Source organism: Tamandua tetradactyla, chromosome 4 (genome assembly GCF_023851605.1).
Source record: "Tamandua tetradactyla isolate mTamTet1 chromosome 4, mTamTet1.pri, whole genome shotgun sequence".
NCBI lineage: Eukaryota > Metazoa > Chordata > Mammalia > Pilosa > Myrmecophagidae > Tamandua > Tamandua tetradactyla.
In genome coordinates this window covers 114,466,411-114,481,970 of record NC_135330.1, presented here as the reverse complement: position 1 = coordinate 114,481,970, position 15,560 = coordinate 114,466,411, and positions in this window count along the sequence as shown.

Here is a 15,560-nt window from a genome sequence, read left to right as displayed (position 1 = left end):
CTCACCCCCAGGTGACAGGCTGAGTCCCCAGCCAGCTGAGTCCACTGCTCTCCACCCATCTGTGGGTGGTGGCTTTTTAGCTCTGCAGTATACGTGCTCATCCACAGATTGGTATTCTGTTCGTTTCCAGGTAGCCTGCTATAAGTACTTGTATGTGACAGTCTGATTCCCAGTCCCTTCTTCCCTGGGGCCTTTGAAACAGAGATAAGGGTTGGAATAAGTAATTAGGGGAATAGTCAGTGGATGCTTTATAGCAGAGACTCACAAATATTTCTCCATGACACACAGTAAGAAATACATTTCACATGGCACCCAGTGCTCAAAACACCTCAGCTGAAACAAGTTTTACAAAATACACTTCTCCTTACCCCGGGTGATACCCGCTGACTTATTTTCTCAGCTACTTACATTTTTTTTTAATGCTGGTTAGAATCTCCCTGACTGGTTTTATAGCTCGCAGATAGGTTCCAGTCTACATGTTTGAAAAACAATGTTCTCCAGGGAATATTGAGCCTTTGTAGGAGACAGATGGGCAGGGCTCATGAGGTAAGACAGAATCCCACTCTGCATCCTGGGGAGAACCTGAGGTGACATCTCAATGATGACGGCCAGTCAATACCTCCAGTGGCACAAGATGAATGACTATTCTGGGGGTTAAGGTACATTTGGCATATTCTGCAGAGACACCTGGAAGCCGAACTGGGGTCCAGGTGAATCTGTTGATCCAGCACCACCTTGAGCCCATGGGGACAATGTGAAGCACACAACAGATTCCATCTGTCATCTTTTTCTCACTGTGCAGCACAATCATGGGGTGTGGGAACCTCTTAAAAGCATCCAGCCCAGCACCCCTCTGAAAATCTAACGCCCCTGTGAAGGCATGCATGTATTTCTAAAAAGATGTTCAGACAATTCTGATGTTGCTCATATACCAACTGGCATTTGGGAGCCATGTCACAAGCAAACTGGGTTTGATGAAGTCAAAGCAGGGACCCAGAAGTCACATCCCACAAACCAGCAGCTGCACCAACCCTAATCCACCAGCATTCCGTCTCCCTCCAATGTTCTTGTGCACTTCAGTGTGGTCCACAGAGCTCAGCAAGGACGAGACACTATTTCTTGTTTCATTTCAGGCCTTCTATGTGTTTATTAGTTCCAACTAAGACCCAGACTGGGGCACACGTGCTTAATACGTGGCCCTCAGATCTCTTTAAGAGGGAATAAGCATGCCTGATGGGAAGGCTAAGGTCTTTTCCCAGGTTCCCACCCTCCAGGGCATAATTGCAGAGTAAACACGGTTTCTGAGAAGGCCGGTATGTGGGATGAATGTACTCACTGTTTCACAAGTACTTAAACTCACAGGAAATGCACTCAGAAATGTAGACTGTACTTTGTTATTAGACAGTTCTCATCCTATCCAAACACAAGAATATTCTACCAAAACATCCCTGTGATTATTCCACACCTTGACCCCCAGGGCTTTAGAGGCAAAATATCATTTGGATGACGTTCTTCATCATACACAAGTCATCATCAGGATTGAGCTGCAAAATGAGAGCACATGATAATAGTTTCCAGCCACGGGTCCCCTTTCCTTGAGAACTGTTTGAGTCCTGAGGCTTCTTCCATTTGCCAGCTGCAGGCCATGGCTTCCTCTCTAGCAGACATTTTTCTGTAAAGGACCTGATAGTAAATATTTTAGACTTTGTGGGCTATATGGTTTTGAGACTGCTCTGTTGTGCTGCTGTAGCTTAAAAGCAGCTATAGACAATATGTGCACAAATGGACGTGACTTCTAATAAAGTTTTATGTATAACAACAAGTGGGCCTCACAGAGTCAAAGTTGCCGATCCCTGATCTAGGACAGTTCTCAAATTGTGGTCCCCTAACCAGCCTTATCAGCATCTCCTGGGAACTTGTTAAAAACGTAAATCCTCAGCCCTACTAAATCAGAAACTCTGGGGGTCAGAATCAGTAGTCTGGGTTCTAAAAGCCCTCCAGGGAAGGCTGATGCAAGCTCAAGTTTGAGAGCCACTATTCTAGATCTTGTGCCAAGCCTAATTGCTTCAGGAAGTTTCCCATGGTGAGTTGGACCCCCACATGGCCTCTTCCCCTTCACCCCTCACAACTTTATAAATATGGTTAGTACTTAATTAGCCATTATGTAGCTAGAGTTTGGTATTTTCTCTGTTTCATATCTCTCTATATTTTGTCTCCCAAATAGATTGAACATTCCCTTAAAGTAGAGTCTGTATCTTTGACTTCTGTTTCTACTCACCACTCCCACTCTTTATTAGCTTCTTGGATCTTAGCAAAGGTACCTAGGCACAGAATTTTCAGCCCCATTCAGTTTTCAAAAATATACATTGAGCCCCCACTGTTTTAGGGTACCAAGTCCCTCTGCCTTTGTGGAACTGCCTTTGTTGAATCGTGTACCTCAATAAAAAACGTTTTTAATCTTAATCCATGTTCTTGTAGGTATGAACCCATTTGTAAACCGGATCTTTTGAAGATGCTATTTATAGTTAGGGTGTCCCCAGATTGACACCCTACATGGCCTCTTCCCCTTCACCCCTCACAACTTTATAAATATGGTTAGTATTTAATTAGACATTATGTAGCTAGAGTTTGGTATTTTCTCTGTTTCATATCTCTCTATATTTTGTCTCCCAAATAGAGAGGGTTACATTCTTGAAAGTAACACACACATGAATCAATATGAAGAAAAACAAAGCAAGATAATGCAGCAGTGACAAATGGGTGGGTGGGATTTTAGACAGCACGGTCAGAGAAAAACCAAGATGAAAACTTGCCAGACCCCCTATGACAAATACCGCATGATGGGTTGGCTCAAACAACAAAATGTATTGGCTCACAGTTTTCGAGGCCAGAAGTCCCAATCAAGGCATGAGCAAGACGCTTTCTCTTAGAATCTGCAGCACTCGATGCTGGTTTGCCACAATCTTTGGAATTCCTTGACTTGCTCTCTGCCTCTGTCACATGGAGATGTCCTTAGTCTCCTCCTGTGGTTTTCTCTGACTGCACCCAGATTTCCTCTCTTTATAGGGCCCCCAGTATTATAGATTAAGGCCACCCTGATTCAATCTGGGGACACCCTAACTATAAATAGCATCTTCAAAAGATCCGGTTTACAAATGGGTTCATACCTACAAGAACATGGATTAAGACTAAAAACGTTTTTTACTGAGGTACACGATTCAACCTACCACAATATCAAGTGCTTTTTTATGACCTTAAAGAGAATACATAGGCCTTTTGAAATAGTCCTCTCTACATAAGAGGAGCTGTAAGAGTGCTCATTTCACTGTTAGTGTTACTGGTGTGCTGCCATAATGACAAAACAGAAACCTCAATGGCTTAGCATGATAAACGTTGACATCTCTCTCACACGAGTCTGGGGTAGCCAGTAGGCTCACCTCCACCTGGTGGCTCTGTGATCCACGCTCTGCTGCCCTCACAACAGATGGCTTCCAAGGCCACCACAGCATGGAGAGAGAGGTAGGAGGGACAGAAGCGGTGCTTCACATGTGTTCACCTTCTCTTGTCCCGGACAAGTCACATGGCTTCAACCTATCTGCAAAGAAGCCTGGGAAATACCAGTGTATCAGTTAGGGTTCTCAGGGAAACAGAACCAATAGGAGCTATCTGTCAGTTCGAGATTTATGAAAGTGTCTCACGCAACCATGGGGATGCAAAAAATCCAAAATCTGTTGGGCAGGCCACGAGCTGGCAGCGCCAATGAAGGTCCTCAATGAACTCCCCAGGAGAGGCTGGGTGATGTGGAAAGAGATTCTCCCTTCTGACTTTTCCTTAAAAGCCTTCGGGTAATTAGATTAAAATGTCACTCATTGCAGGAGATACTCCCCTTAGCCAACTGCTAAGATGTAATCAGCCATGGATGCAACCAATGTACTCATGATTTAAATCTATGAAATGTCCTCACAGCAACAGATAGGCCAGTGCTTGCTTGACCAAGCCTGGCCAAGTTGACATATGACCATAACCATCACATCCAGAGAGCACTTGGACATTTGGTGAACTCTGTTTCTGTCACAATAGCCCACTCATTATATTCTCAGGGTATTGTGTGATTGTAAGATTCAGAGTTTACTTGACATCCATTTCCTAATCATCATCTCTTCTTGGGAACCTGCTCTCACCATGCTCCTTTTGCCTCTAGAGCCCAGCTGTACAGAGCTCACAAATGGTGGGTGAGACAAAGCTTGTCCTGGGCCATGGGATGGTGACCATGTCATTCATCATCCCAGTCGGGTATCTTGGTTTGCTAAAGCTGATGAAATGCCATATACCAGAAGTGGACTGGGTTTCACCAATGGGGATTTATTAGCTTAAAAATTTTCAATGCTAAGGCTGTGAAAATTTTCAACTCAAAATATCAAGACACCTCTGTCACGTGGGAAAGCATATAGCTGGTGTCTGCTGGTCCTTCACACCCAGGTTTCATTGCTTTCAGTTTCTGGCTTCAGTGGCTTCTCTTAGCTCTTCTGGGGCTTTTCCTGTGAGCTTCTGTTAATCTTATCTCTTACCTTCTGTTTTATCCTCTGATAAAGCACTCCAGTAAAAAGATCAAGACTCACTTTGAATGAGGTGTGTCACATCTCAATTGAAATAACCTAACCAAAAGGTCCCATCCACAATAGGTTTGCCCTTACAGGAATGGATGAAAAGAACATGACCTTTTCTGGAATACATAGCACTTCAAGCTGCCACACCAAAGAAACCTTTTAGACATCAAAAAGAGTACAATTGATAATTATACCAGGATGCCAGGCATAAACAGGGACCATCCTGGAAAAATCAAGAGCTATGGTCAGCCGAGCCAAGGAGAGCTGCACAAACCCTTGTCTCAAGATTTAAGTTTTACATTTCCACAAACCTGTTGTTCATTGCATAGGGCAGTCTCTGCTAAGAAGAAATTTAGAATTTAAATAATAAAAGTGATATGGGCAGCTGGTTTGCCTTGACAGAGCTGTGAGAAGTCTTTGGGGATGAGCACAAAGGCTATCAATTATCTTACCCCACTAGCGGGGAGTCAGGATGGGGCCAGGACATAGAAGTAAGGCAAAGTGTAATGGGGTTGGGACAAGCAACACCATTCTTTCTGGAAAGTAACTGGAGAGCTTCAGCCTTGCCTGTTCAAGATGCCACTGGTCTAATAGACTGTATTGCTGACATCTTGAAAATCCCTAATACATGCATTTATACACAAAGACTTTTATTTTAGGTTATTTTGACACATACAAAATCTAAGTTTTGCATCAAGAACACAATGAGATCTGAGCAGAGCTCTGCGGGGAAAAAAACAGATGAAGATTATCACAACTGCCAACGACATTTGTATAACCTTCATTTATTTCTGATGGGAGAAAATATGGGAAGGGATATGATTGAGGAGAAGAAAAGTTGCTGCTAAGAAGAAAACATCAAAAACAAATAAGTGTAAAGTCATCACTCCAATTTTGCTGCAAGATATTATCTTCAGCATTTTATAATCTTTGCATCCTCTCCAGACATTTCCTTTTTCAATCTTTGGTAAATCGGGTAGGTTAGTTTCACAGCCAGCATTTATGGAGCACTTACTGTGTGCCAGACACTATTCAGCTATGTAGGATTATTAATGTGTTTAATCCTTAGGTACTATAAGTATCCCTGTCCTACAAAGGAGACCAAGACTCAGAGACTTGGAAAAAATCGTGTTGCTAGCAAAGAAGTGAGTTGGGATTCAAACCTAAGCAGGCTGGTTCCAGCATCTGTGCTCTTTGCCACTTCCTCTTCCAAAGGGTGTGTTCATGCTGAATAAAGAGCTGATTTTCTTTTTGTCTCTTTTGTGTTTTTCATTGCCATGTATTCAAGACATAAAACAATGCCTAGAGCTCGGTAACTACTCATGAAATGAATGAGTGAATGAATGAATGAATGAATGAATAACTCGCCCCTTGGTGAGTACGTAGATTGGAGAGGCTTGAGTTGTTGAAGGCAGGATAGAATCCTAGAAAAAGGACAAGACCAGAAATCAGGGGAAGGAATCCTTGCCTGGGCTTCTGCCTATCACTTTGCTCTCTGAACCTTGATTCTCTCATCAGAACCCTTGAAGATGCCCCACCCTCCCACGTGACAAAGCTGTTGTGGGAAACAAATGGTATGATGCGTATGACATTCCTTTGAAAAAACTACCAAGTGCTATACAAATGATATCTCTCTATACAATTAAACTTATGTAATCATAGCCGGCAATCATATAATAATATAGTAATTGCTGCTTGGGACAGGTGGGGACTGCACAGAGAAAAACATTGCTTCATATTTGCAATCCTGCCTCTAGCAGGGCCCTAGCTTAAACCACAGGCTCTTGGCAGCAAGAATGCCTGGAAGGGGAAGTGTGGTCGGGTCAGCCCAATGCAGCTGGTGGGGAAAGACTCGAAGTGCACACACACGCTGTTGTCAGGTCAGGACCACGGTCTTAATTGTTCTAGTTATTAATAGTAACTTCTGAAAGTGGACATTAGGCAAGATTCAAAATTAATCTGGGTCATCTGGTACTCTTGGCATCTGTTAAGAGGTTGGCTGACGGCAGATTTAATTTTGATCGTATGTTTGTTATCTCCAAACCTCCTAATATGTTATTCTGAAGAGAGTGGAGGTGGGATACACAGTTGATTCAACAGCCCTGGAGACTCAAAACAGATGGGGAGAAAAAGAAAAAAGGAAGGAGGGAAGGAAGGAAGGAGGGAGGGAAAAGGAAGAAAGAAAGAAGGGAGGTGATTTTCTGACAATTTAGTGATTCACTTCATCATTCACAGAAATCGCCCAGTGTATTTTGCCATGACCCGGTTGTGGGCCCCTGCACGTCACACCTCCCACAGCCTCAATCTCCAGTCTCAGAACCACACTCAGGGGGAGAGGTTGGGACAGGCAAAATATGTCCAGTTCCAAGACTTGTCCTGATTCTGAATGGGAAAAGGGCTTATTTCCCTGTTTTCCAAATCTGCCTGTCATCATTTTGATACGCCGTCTTTAGCCTGAATAAATTTGGAGATAGCAAAGCGTGTGTGTGTGCAAATGGAATAAAGATGCATTTCTGGTGACAAGGCCAGAAGGGGCTGATCAGGGAGCCTGACACACAGGGGAGCAGGTCCCTCCAGCATGCGGCATAGTCAGGGCCTGGGAGCTGCCCAAAGGCCCCAGGATCCCAGTGCCCCTTGTGGGGCCATGGCCACATCCCGCTTTCCTCCCTGTCACCCTGGCATTTGGGGCACAGTCTAATTTTCCTTATGAGAAGCCAAGGCAGCTGACAGATGCACTGTGACTTTCAATATGAGGGTGCCACAGGATGTATCTGCATATTGGAAATATGGCTACAAAACTGGCGTTTCCTCTCTCTCTCTTCTAGAAGGTTATTCAGGAAGATAAAAGGAAGGGGAGAAGTTCGTGACATTGGTCCATGCACTACATTTGGGAATACGTGGTCTTCTAATGCCGTAGGAAAAACTGTCCCCGGCATGGGAGACCTGGTCCAGGTGCCACTCTCTGTTTTCCAGTAAGTGCTGCTGGCAAAGCCTGGCAAAGGGACTGGCTATTCCTCTGGGAATTAAGGCCATTCCCGGCCAGAAGTCATCAAACCTGTATTTCAAGGGACTTTTCTCCTGCTTCCATTTCCAGATTGGCCTGCAGCCCAGCCTTGGCTCTTCGAAAGATGCGCGTCCTTTTCTGTCTGAGTCAGACAAATAAGCTGTCGCTCCCCATTTTCTGGTATCAGGGCTGCTACCTAAGAGCCTTCGTTTATTTGTGTTGGAAAAGGTCCCTCCTGCTCTCCAATCTGGCCCATCACCTAAGGGGCCGAGGAGGGGAAGGTTGCGATGGAATGACCCAGCTTTGGATTTTTGTGCTGCTTCAATTTTTTGAGGGTTGGGAATGCACTCTTCGTTTATATATAATCTGCCTCCCCTATTAGAATGTAACTTCCTGGAGGGCAGAAATCCCATTTTTCTCCCCCCATTTCAGTTTACGAATGACCACTCCAGAGCGACTCTGCACAGTAGGTACTTAGTCACGTTCTTTGACAAAAGGATGAAACGTGTGGCCTGAGTGTTTTTTCTCTGTAAAAAGGGTTCAGTCAATGCTGACAGAATTAAATCAATGCTAAGGGAATTTTTTGTTTTCATTTCATACAACAGTGCTCCCGCCAGCCCTGCTCCCCTCCCCTGGGTCTCATCCCAGCTCGTTCCAGAAAGTCCATCTGCTCCTGGTTTGTAGCCAGTGCTTTTTTCTTTGACCTAACAATACTGGGTGGTAGGAAAGGATATAGTAGATTTTTTTTTTTGGTGGTGGTGGGGCAGTTCGAGCAGGGTCTCAGAGTCCCAGGGGAGGCATTAGGCCAAGTCTGGCCCCTCAGGACCCCCTCCCTGTTCTCAGCCAGGAAGAGAAAGTCCAGGGAGGCATCATAGCTTCAGGCTTCCAGCAGCTGTCCCCACAGGGCGTGAGGGTCCCTCACCTTGTTCAGAAGCTGCTCGGGGTGCGTGCCTGGGCAGCAAGGAGGGCCAGGGAAGCCGGGAGGACCACACCAGGAGGGCCAGTGGGCAAAATAGTCTTGGAGACTTGCAGCAAGGGCCCATGTGGGTTTTTTTTAAATGCAATTTTATTGAGATATATTCACACAGCATAGAAGCCATCTGAAGAAGAGCTCCTAGTTTTCTCTAGGAAGCCACCTCTTGACAACACATCCCTAGAGGGTGTCACAGTGGCTGTCTTTGTCCATTGTTTCTCTCTCTCTCTCTCCACTCCTCCCCTCCCTCCTTCTATCTCCCTCTCTCTCTCCTCTCCCTTTCCCTTCCCCCTCTTTCTCTCTTCTCACTCCTTCTTCCCCCTCCTCCTTTCCTTCCCCCTCCCTCCCTCCCTCCCCATCCCTCCCTCTCTCTGCCCCTCCCTTTCTCTCTTTCTTTGCCTCTGTATCTCTTTCTTGCCCCCGCCCCCAATTACGCGGAGCTGCAGTTGCTGCCCCGTATATCTGCTCGGTATCTACTTAGTCTCTCCTTTGAAATGCAAAAGAGATGCCGGGGCTTGGGGAGTATAACACTATTACCCCTTCAAGCTAAGTCACTCGCACCCAGTTAGGGGGTCGCCGCGTCCCCGCCGCAGCCCTGCGCCTCCTTCCCAGGCCAGCCGGCTGGGGCTCCGCAGGCCTCTCTCCCTTTCCCTCTCCCCGGCCGCTTTGCCTCGGTCCCTTCCTGCAGCCCGAGAGCAGGCGGCGGAGGCCGCGGGGGTGTGGTGCGGTGTCTGCTTTCCGCGGTTGAGCGCGAAGGTGGAGGAAAAGGGCAGTCCGCGTGGCCGCGTCGGCCGGAGGGTCCCGCACCGCGCTGGGGCAGCAGCCCGCGGGCCTCCCGTTGGTCTCCATTAGAAACAAGAAAGAAAATGCATTTTTAAAACGTTAAAGCAAAGGCCTCCCTGTGATGGTGACCTCGATTGCACCCCAGCGGAGACAACTCGGGGGTGCTCTGTCTGTGCCCCCACAAAGGGTGGGACTCCGACAAAACGCAGTTGCTGCGGGGTGGAGGTGAGGGGAGAGGGAGCTGCACCCCCGGGACCTTTGCAGGGCCTGGAGTGACCCCGGACACACCCCCACCCCGGTCCCGGGACCAGAGGCCGTGCGGGGTTCCCCTTCTGAATCCCACATGTCAGGGAAGTGGTTTCCTCCCCAGCCGAAGAAGTGGTGAAACCCAAGTGAGCGCAGGGCGGAGGGAGCCGCTGCAGCGCCGGCTGCTGGGGGGCAGGTTCCCTGGCCTCAGTGCCCTGGGGCCCTCCGCGGAGCCTGAGGCTTCTCCTCCCCACCCTGAGGCTGTGCTATTTAAATATAAAAACCCATCAGGAAGGAATGGGGTGATGGGCTTTGTGGGAGGATAATCTACCAGGGAGCGCTTCAGGATTCTGCCTCCTTGTTAAATGGCTCCAGTGTCAAGAACCTAGCTCTTCCTCTCTCTTTCTCACTCTGAATCCCTCTCTCTTTCCCTCCGCCTCTCTGCCTCTAAAACAATAACCAACATGTTACACAGGCCTTCCTGGGGTGCCAGGTATGTTCCGAGTGATTTGCAGATCATTCCCCCCCAAACTCTACCAAGAAGGTTCTATTATTATCCTCTCGATCTGCATCACGTCCTTCTCTCTTGCTTCTTCTCGCTCTCTCTCTCTCACACCCACCCTGGGCCTCTTTCTCTCACACACAGTCTCATCTACACTCGACAAGCTGTGGATTCTCTCCTCAAACCGTCTCTGCTCACCCTCTGGCTGAGCCCCCAAGCATGCAGCTGCGCGCCCTCCGTCTGGGGGTGTCCCGAGGGGCCTCTGTCCTGAGTCAGCCCTGCTGGCTGGCGGACAGGAAAGGGTGGACAGGAATGCCCACGCCACCTCTGACTCCCAGGGCTGCTTCCTGGTTCTGGGGTCTGCCTGGCCTCGCAGGGCTCTGACCTGTGAGATGAGCAATTGCTGTGGGCAAAAGGCACGGGCGGAGGCGGGGAAGCAAAAGGAGACAGTTTCTTGAGCCTGTCCCTTCACAGGCACTGGGGCAGTGGTGCCGAATGGAGAGCTGGGAACCGAGGTTCTCCTCCTGACCGTGCCAGGGACTCGAGCTCGACGTCCAGCGGTCACTCACCTGCTGGAGTTTTTCATCTTTTTCCCACAGGGAGCTGGATTGTATCAGCTTTTGTTTTAGGGGCACTGCCTTTTGTTCACACAAAATCACAGAGAAGCCCAATATGGAAAAATCCAGGAGGGAGGTAGGAAGGGCTCAGGCCAGGCCTCCCTTTGCCCTCCTCTCTCCAACAGCACTTTCCAGATTCACTCGTTTAATAAGCTCCCAGGAATACAGACCAGGGGCCTTGTGTCTGCCCTGCCTGCCAGGAGCTTTCAGCCCAGAGGGGAGAGAGACATGCAAACAGATACACAGGAGCTCCTCAGCAGGTGTCATTGTCAGCACCGTGGGCAACCCACGGAAAAAATTGTTGAGTCTGCGGGTCAGAAAGATGGCCGCGATGTGGTGAGGGCTGGGGTGAAGAAGGACAGAGGGAGCCGCTCAGGCAGCTGTGCTTCGAGGCTGTGGTGGGCGAATGTGTCCCCCCAAAGAGAAAAAGAAAGTCTCATGCCTGCTACCTGTGAATGTGGCCTTATTAGGAAATAGGGTCTTTGCTGATGAAAGCAAGCCGAGATGAAGTTGTAGTTGGTGGGGCAGACTCTTAAGCCACACCTGGTGTTGGTATAAGTAGAGGGGGACTTGGAGAACAGACACCTTAGAAGGGGAGGGTCACATGCAGAAGGCACGAATATGGGAATGATACAGCAGCAAGGCAAGGAGCACCAAGCATTCCCAGCCAACCATAGGAAGCTGGGAAAAGGCAAGGAAGGTTCTCCCCTAGAGCCTTCAGAAGGAGCCTGGCCCTGCCAGCACCTGGCACTTGAACTTCTAACCAAACTGCGGTCCCGAGAAACAAAGCAGAGTCCCTAGGCCTGCCTCTACCTCTGGGCATAACGAACCCTTCTTTACGGTTTCAGGGCCTATGAGGTGCTCTACCCATCACCCGCAAAGCTCTTCCCCTGGTTGTTTCCAGGCCTCAAATCCACTCCAGTCTCTCCTCAAATGTCATTGCCTTCAAAAGCCTCCACTGACATCCCTAAAATAATAGTCACACGTGTACACACACATATGCACCCCAATCAGCACACTACCTTACCTGGCTTTATTTTCTGCATGGCATGTACCACCATTGCCTATTTTGAATGTTCTAGTTTGCTAGCTGCCAGAATGTAATATGCCAAAAACGGAATGGCTTTTTAAAAAGGAATTTAACAAGTTGCTAATTTATAGTTCTAAGGAAATGTCCCACCTAAAACAAGTCTCTAAAAATGTCCAAATTAAGGCACCAATGAGAGGTTACCATCACTCAAGAAAGGCCGATGAAGTTCAGGGTTTCTCTCTCAACTAGAGAGGTAGAGTGGTGAACATGGTGACATCTGCTAGCTTTTTCTCCAGGCTTCTTGTTTCATGAAGCTCTCCCAGGGGCATATTCCTTCTTCATCTCTGGTTTCTGGTTGCATGAGCTCTGCCTCTTGTATTCTGAAGCTTTCTCCAAAATGCTTCCTCTTTTAAAAGATTCCAGTAAACTAATCAAGACCCACCTGGAATGGATGGAGTCACGTCTCCCTCTAATCCAAGGTTAATACCCACAATTGAGTAAGTCACATCACTTTGGAGATAACCTAATCAAGTTTCCAACATACAATACTGAATAGGTTTAAAAGAAACAGCTGTCTCCACACAATTGGATTAGGATTAAACATGGTTTTCCTAGGGTGCATAATCCTTTCAAGCCAGCACAGGGAGTACATATATTTGCTTCTCTTTTTTTTGTTTATTTGTTTCTCTTCTGCTTCCCCCACTAAAACATAAACTCCAAGATCGTGGGGCCTCTGTATTAGTTCACTGCCATCTCCCTTTGCCTGGCATAGCACAGGCACTAATGGCAATTTTTTTTTTAAGAATGATCAATACACACGTGAATGAACAGTCTGTCCAGCTTGCTAAGGCCCCACCTTGGATTGGTGGCCAAAGCCCCATGTGGTCAGGAGCCCATTTCCCTGGCTGGTCTGTTTTTGCATCCCTTTCTCTCAAGAACATCAGTGCAGGGGATATGGGGTTGAAGACAGGATTTGAGGATTTGATTCAGACTCACAGCTAAATAACATCACTTACCATCTTCTACCCTTTTAACTTGGCTTTACAGTTTAGATACCAGGAGAATAACAGATGGCGGGGTAGGAGGGGAGATTCAATTTTATAGAACATATAACTCCGCTTTAAAAATAGAATCATGCAATTTCTGAGGTGGAGAGGACCACACACTGAATTTGAAACAGCAAGAGCATATCTGATTGCAGATGGATTACATGGCCCTGGTGGCTCCGACAAGGCCATGTGGTTGTCCGGTTGAACCCAACATACAATCAGGGACCTGGGAAAAGCTTTTGCTGAGGAGGGAAAGGAATTGCTGGTGGTGGCAAGGACACAATGGAGAGGCCCAGGGATGGTTTTAGAGAAACACAGAAAATTGGCTTTCCTCTCCGGGATCGCTCTGGAGCCCGATGGACCCAGCTGGTACTTGGCGACTGTGGTTCCAGGACACTGACTTTTACGAACCTGAGATTTAAAATGTCTCATACATGTTTTAAGAGCTCTAAATCTTCCACCATGCCACCAGCACCCCCCACAAATTAGGCCAAGCCTTAAAAAAGCTACCTTGAATTCTATAAAAAAAAAAACAAAGATGGATTGGCAAGTTCATTTGAGTTTTTCAAGGCAATGAAGCCAACTCCCATTAAATGCGCCAACGCCGTCCCCTTGGATTTGCAGACTCTCCAGAAGGAAGCAAAAGTCAAAGGTCATTCCAGGCTAAGCCATGGGTTGCAACCCTTTCACGGGTCATGAAATCCATTTAGCGGTCCATAACCAGAATTTAATTTCAGAAATGAAATGGAACAGAACTAAATAGAAACCACCACGGTGTGTCGCACGGAGAGTAAAGATAAGCAGCGCTTTGTGAAACTTCTCATTCTATTACGTAAAGATGGGTATGTGTACACTGCATTGATTAGGAAATGTGTTTCTGGCTATGAGTCCTGGTCAAAAAAAGTTTGAAGGCTACTCCACAAGTTCATTTTCCATATAGGGTTCAGCACGTCCATATTTAGCCTGTTTAATCCTCCCCTAATTCCTGAATTTATTACGGGCCCATGGTGGGGAAGCACTGGGCTGAGTCCCTGGGGAACCGAGATGACTAGAATACTGTGTTAATAGGCTCCTGCTGGGAGGCAGGTGGCACTCTCTAATTGGGAAATATGAGGCCAGTTTAATCAAGGAATGTTTTCTAAAGGTGTGTGAGGGTAAAGGGGAACCTAAAGAGACAGTGCAGAACCCCGGGACAGCTACCAGCAGTGCAAGGTTGGAAGGGTGAGGGCAGGGACATGTTTCCAGAGCCCAAAGAGAAGGCTGGGTTGGAAAGGGCTGTCTGATAGGCACTATTGCCTTCAGTCCAGGGAAACAGCCAGCTCCCAGGACCCCTTGCAGGGAAGGGGCCAGAGGGAGGCATAGCTCAGCCTCGCTCTCCTCCCCTCTCCCTCTCTGCTCTCCCACCAGTGTGCCCCATTGGCCAAACCTAAGCAGAAGCTTCGCAAAGAAGCTGGGTGAAGACGAGTGGAGGGGGAACATGGAGGGACAAACGGAGGGAGAGGGTGACCAGCAAAATCAACATCCCTGCTCTCCAGGAACTTACACCCAATGGATGAGATGATACATAATAAAAAAAATCACAGCATTCAACATGGATGAACCTTTAAAGCATTAGGTTGAGAGAAATAAGCCAGACACCAAAAGACAAATAGTGTGTGATTCCACATACATGAAATATCTAGAATTAAGAAATTTGTAGAACTAGAAAGTAGATTGGAGGTTCCCAGGGGCTGGAGGGATGGGGAATGGGAGTTCTTCCTTAATGAATGCAGGGTTCTGTTGGGGGTGACGAAAAAGTTTTGATGACAGAAGGGGGTGATGGTAACACAACCTTGTGAGTGTGATTAATGCCAAGAATTGTGTATTTAAAAATGGCTAAAGTGAGAATTTTTATGTTTTATGTACAACCACGATAAAATGTAAAAAGAGACATGCTGCTAAACTGCAGCAGGAAAATGAAAACACACGCAAAAAGGACAAACAAAACAAATCAAAAGTCTGATAGCGACCTAGACTATGCTGGGAGAGAGCACAGGGCCTCTTGAAGCATCAAGGAAGAAGCACTTGACTCTTCTGGGAAGATTAGAGGAGGCTCCTTGGCCTGTTTTCCTTGGGGAACCACCTTCCCTGCTTACCTTGCTCCATAGAGTCCTGGCAGGAGCTTAGTTGGGGTGCCCCGCCCCACCCCCAGCCTCCGTGATTGATCCAGGGAAGGCAGGTCCCCACAGCCTAGCCCCTCAGAGTCTTCCATTAGGGACAAAATTGCCTCTTGCCCCTGAATTTAGGGTGCTGGGAGGCTATAAATCCGCAATAATGTAAAGTTGGGAAAAACTTGGGGTGGGGCAAAGAATCTGCTCCCTGGAGAAGGTTTTATCTCAGGATGACCTTACACTTGAGCATATGCTGCATTCATGCCAATGCTTTCTGTTTTAAAGAGAGTTTGAGTTGAGTTTGTATCCTCGCAGAGTCTTGAAAGAAGAGTAGGAGCTCATCAGGCAAAGGAAACCACATGTGCAAGAGTGTAGAGATGAGAAAGAGAAGGACATACTGAGGGGCCTGCTGGCCCTGGAGGCTGGCCAGAGCTCAGGGTGCTGGTGGAGGGGGATGAGGATGAGGGAGAGGAGTGGCCTTAGCTCTCACAGTGAAAGACCTAATAGGAGGCTTCATTAGGTAGGGTTTTAAGCAGGGGAGTGAATCAAGCAGATGTACACTTTAGAAAGTGCATGGAGGATGGTCAGAGGGGAGCAGG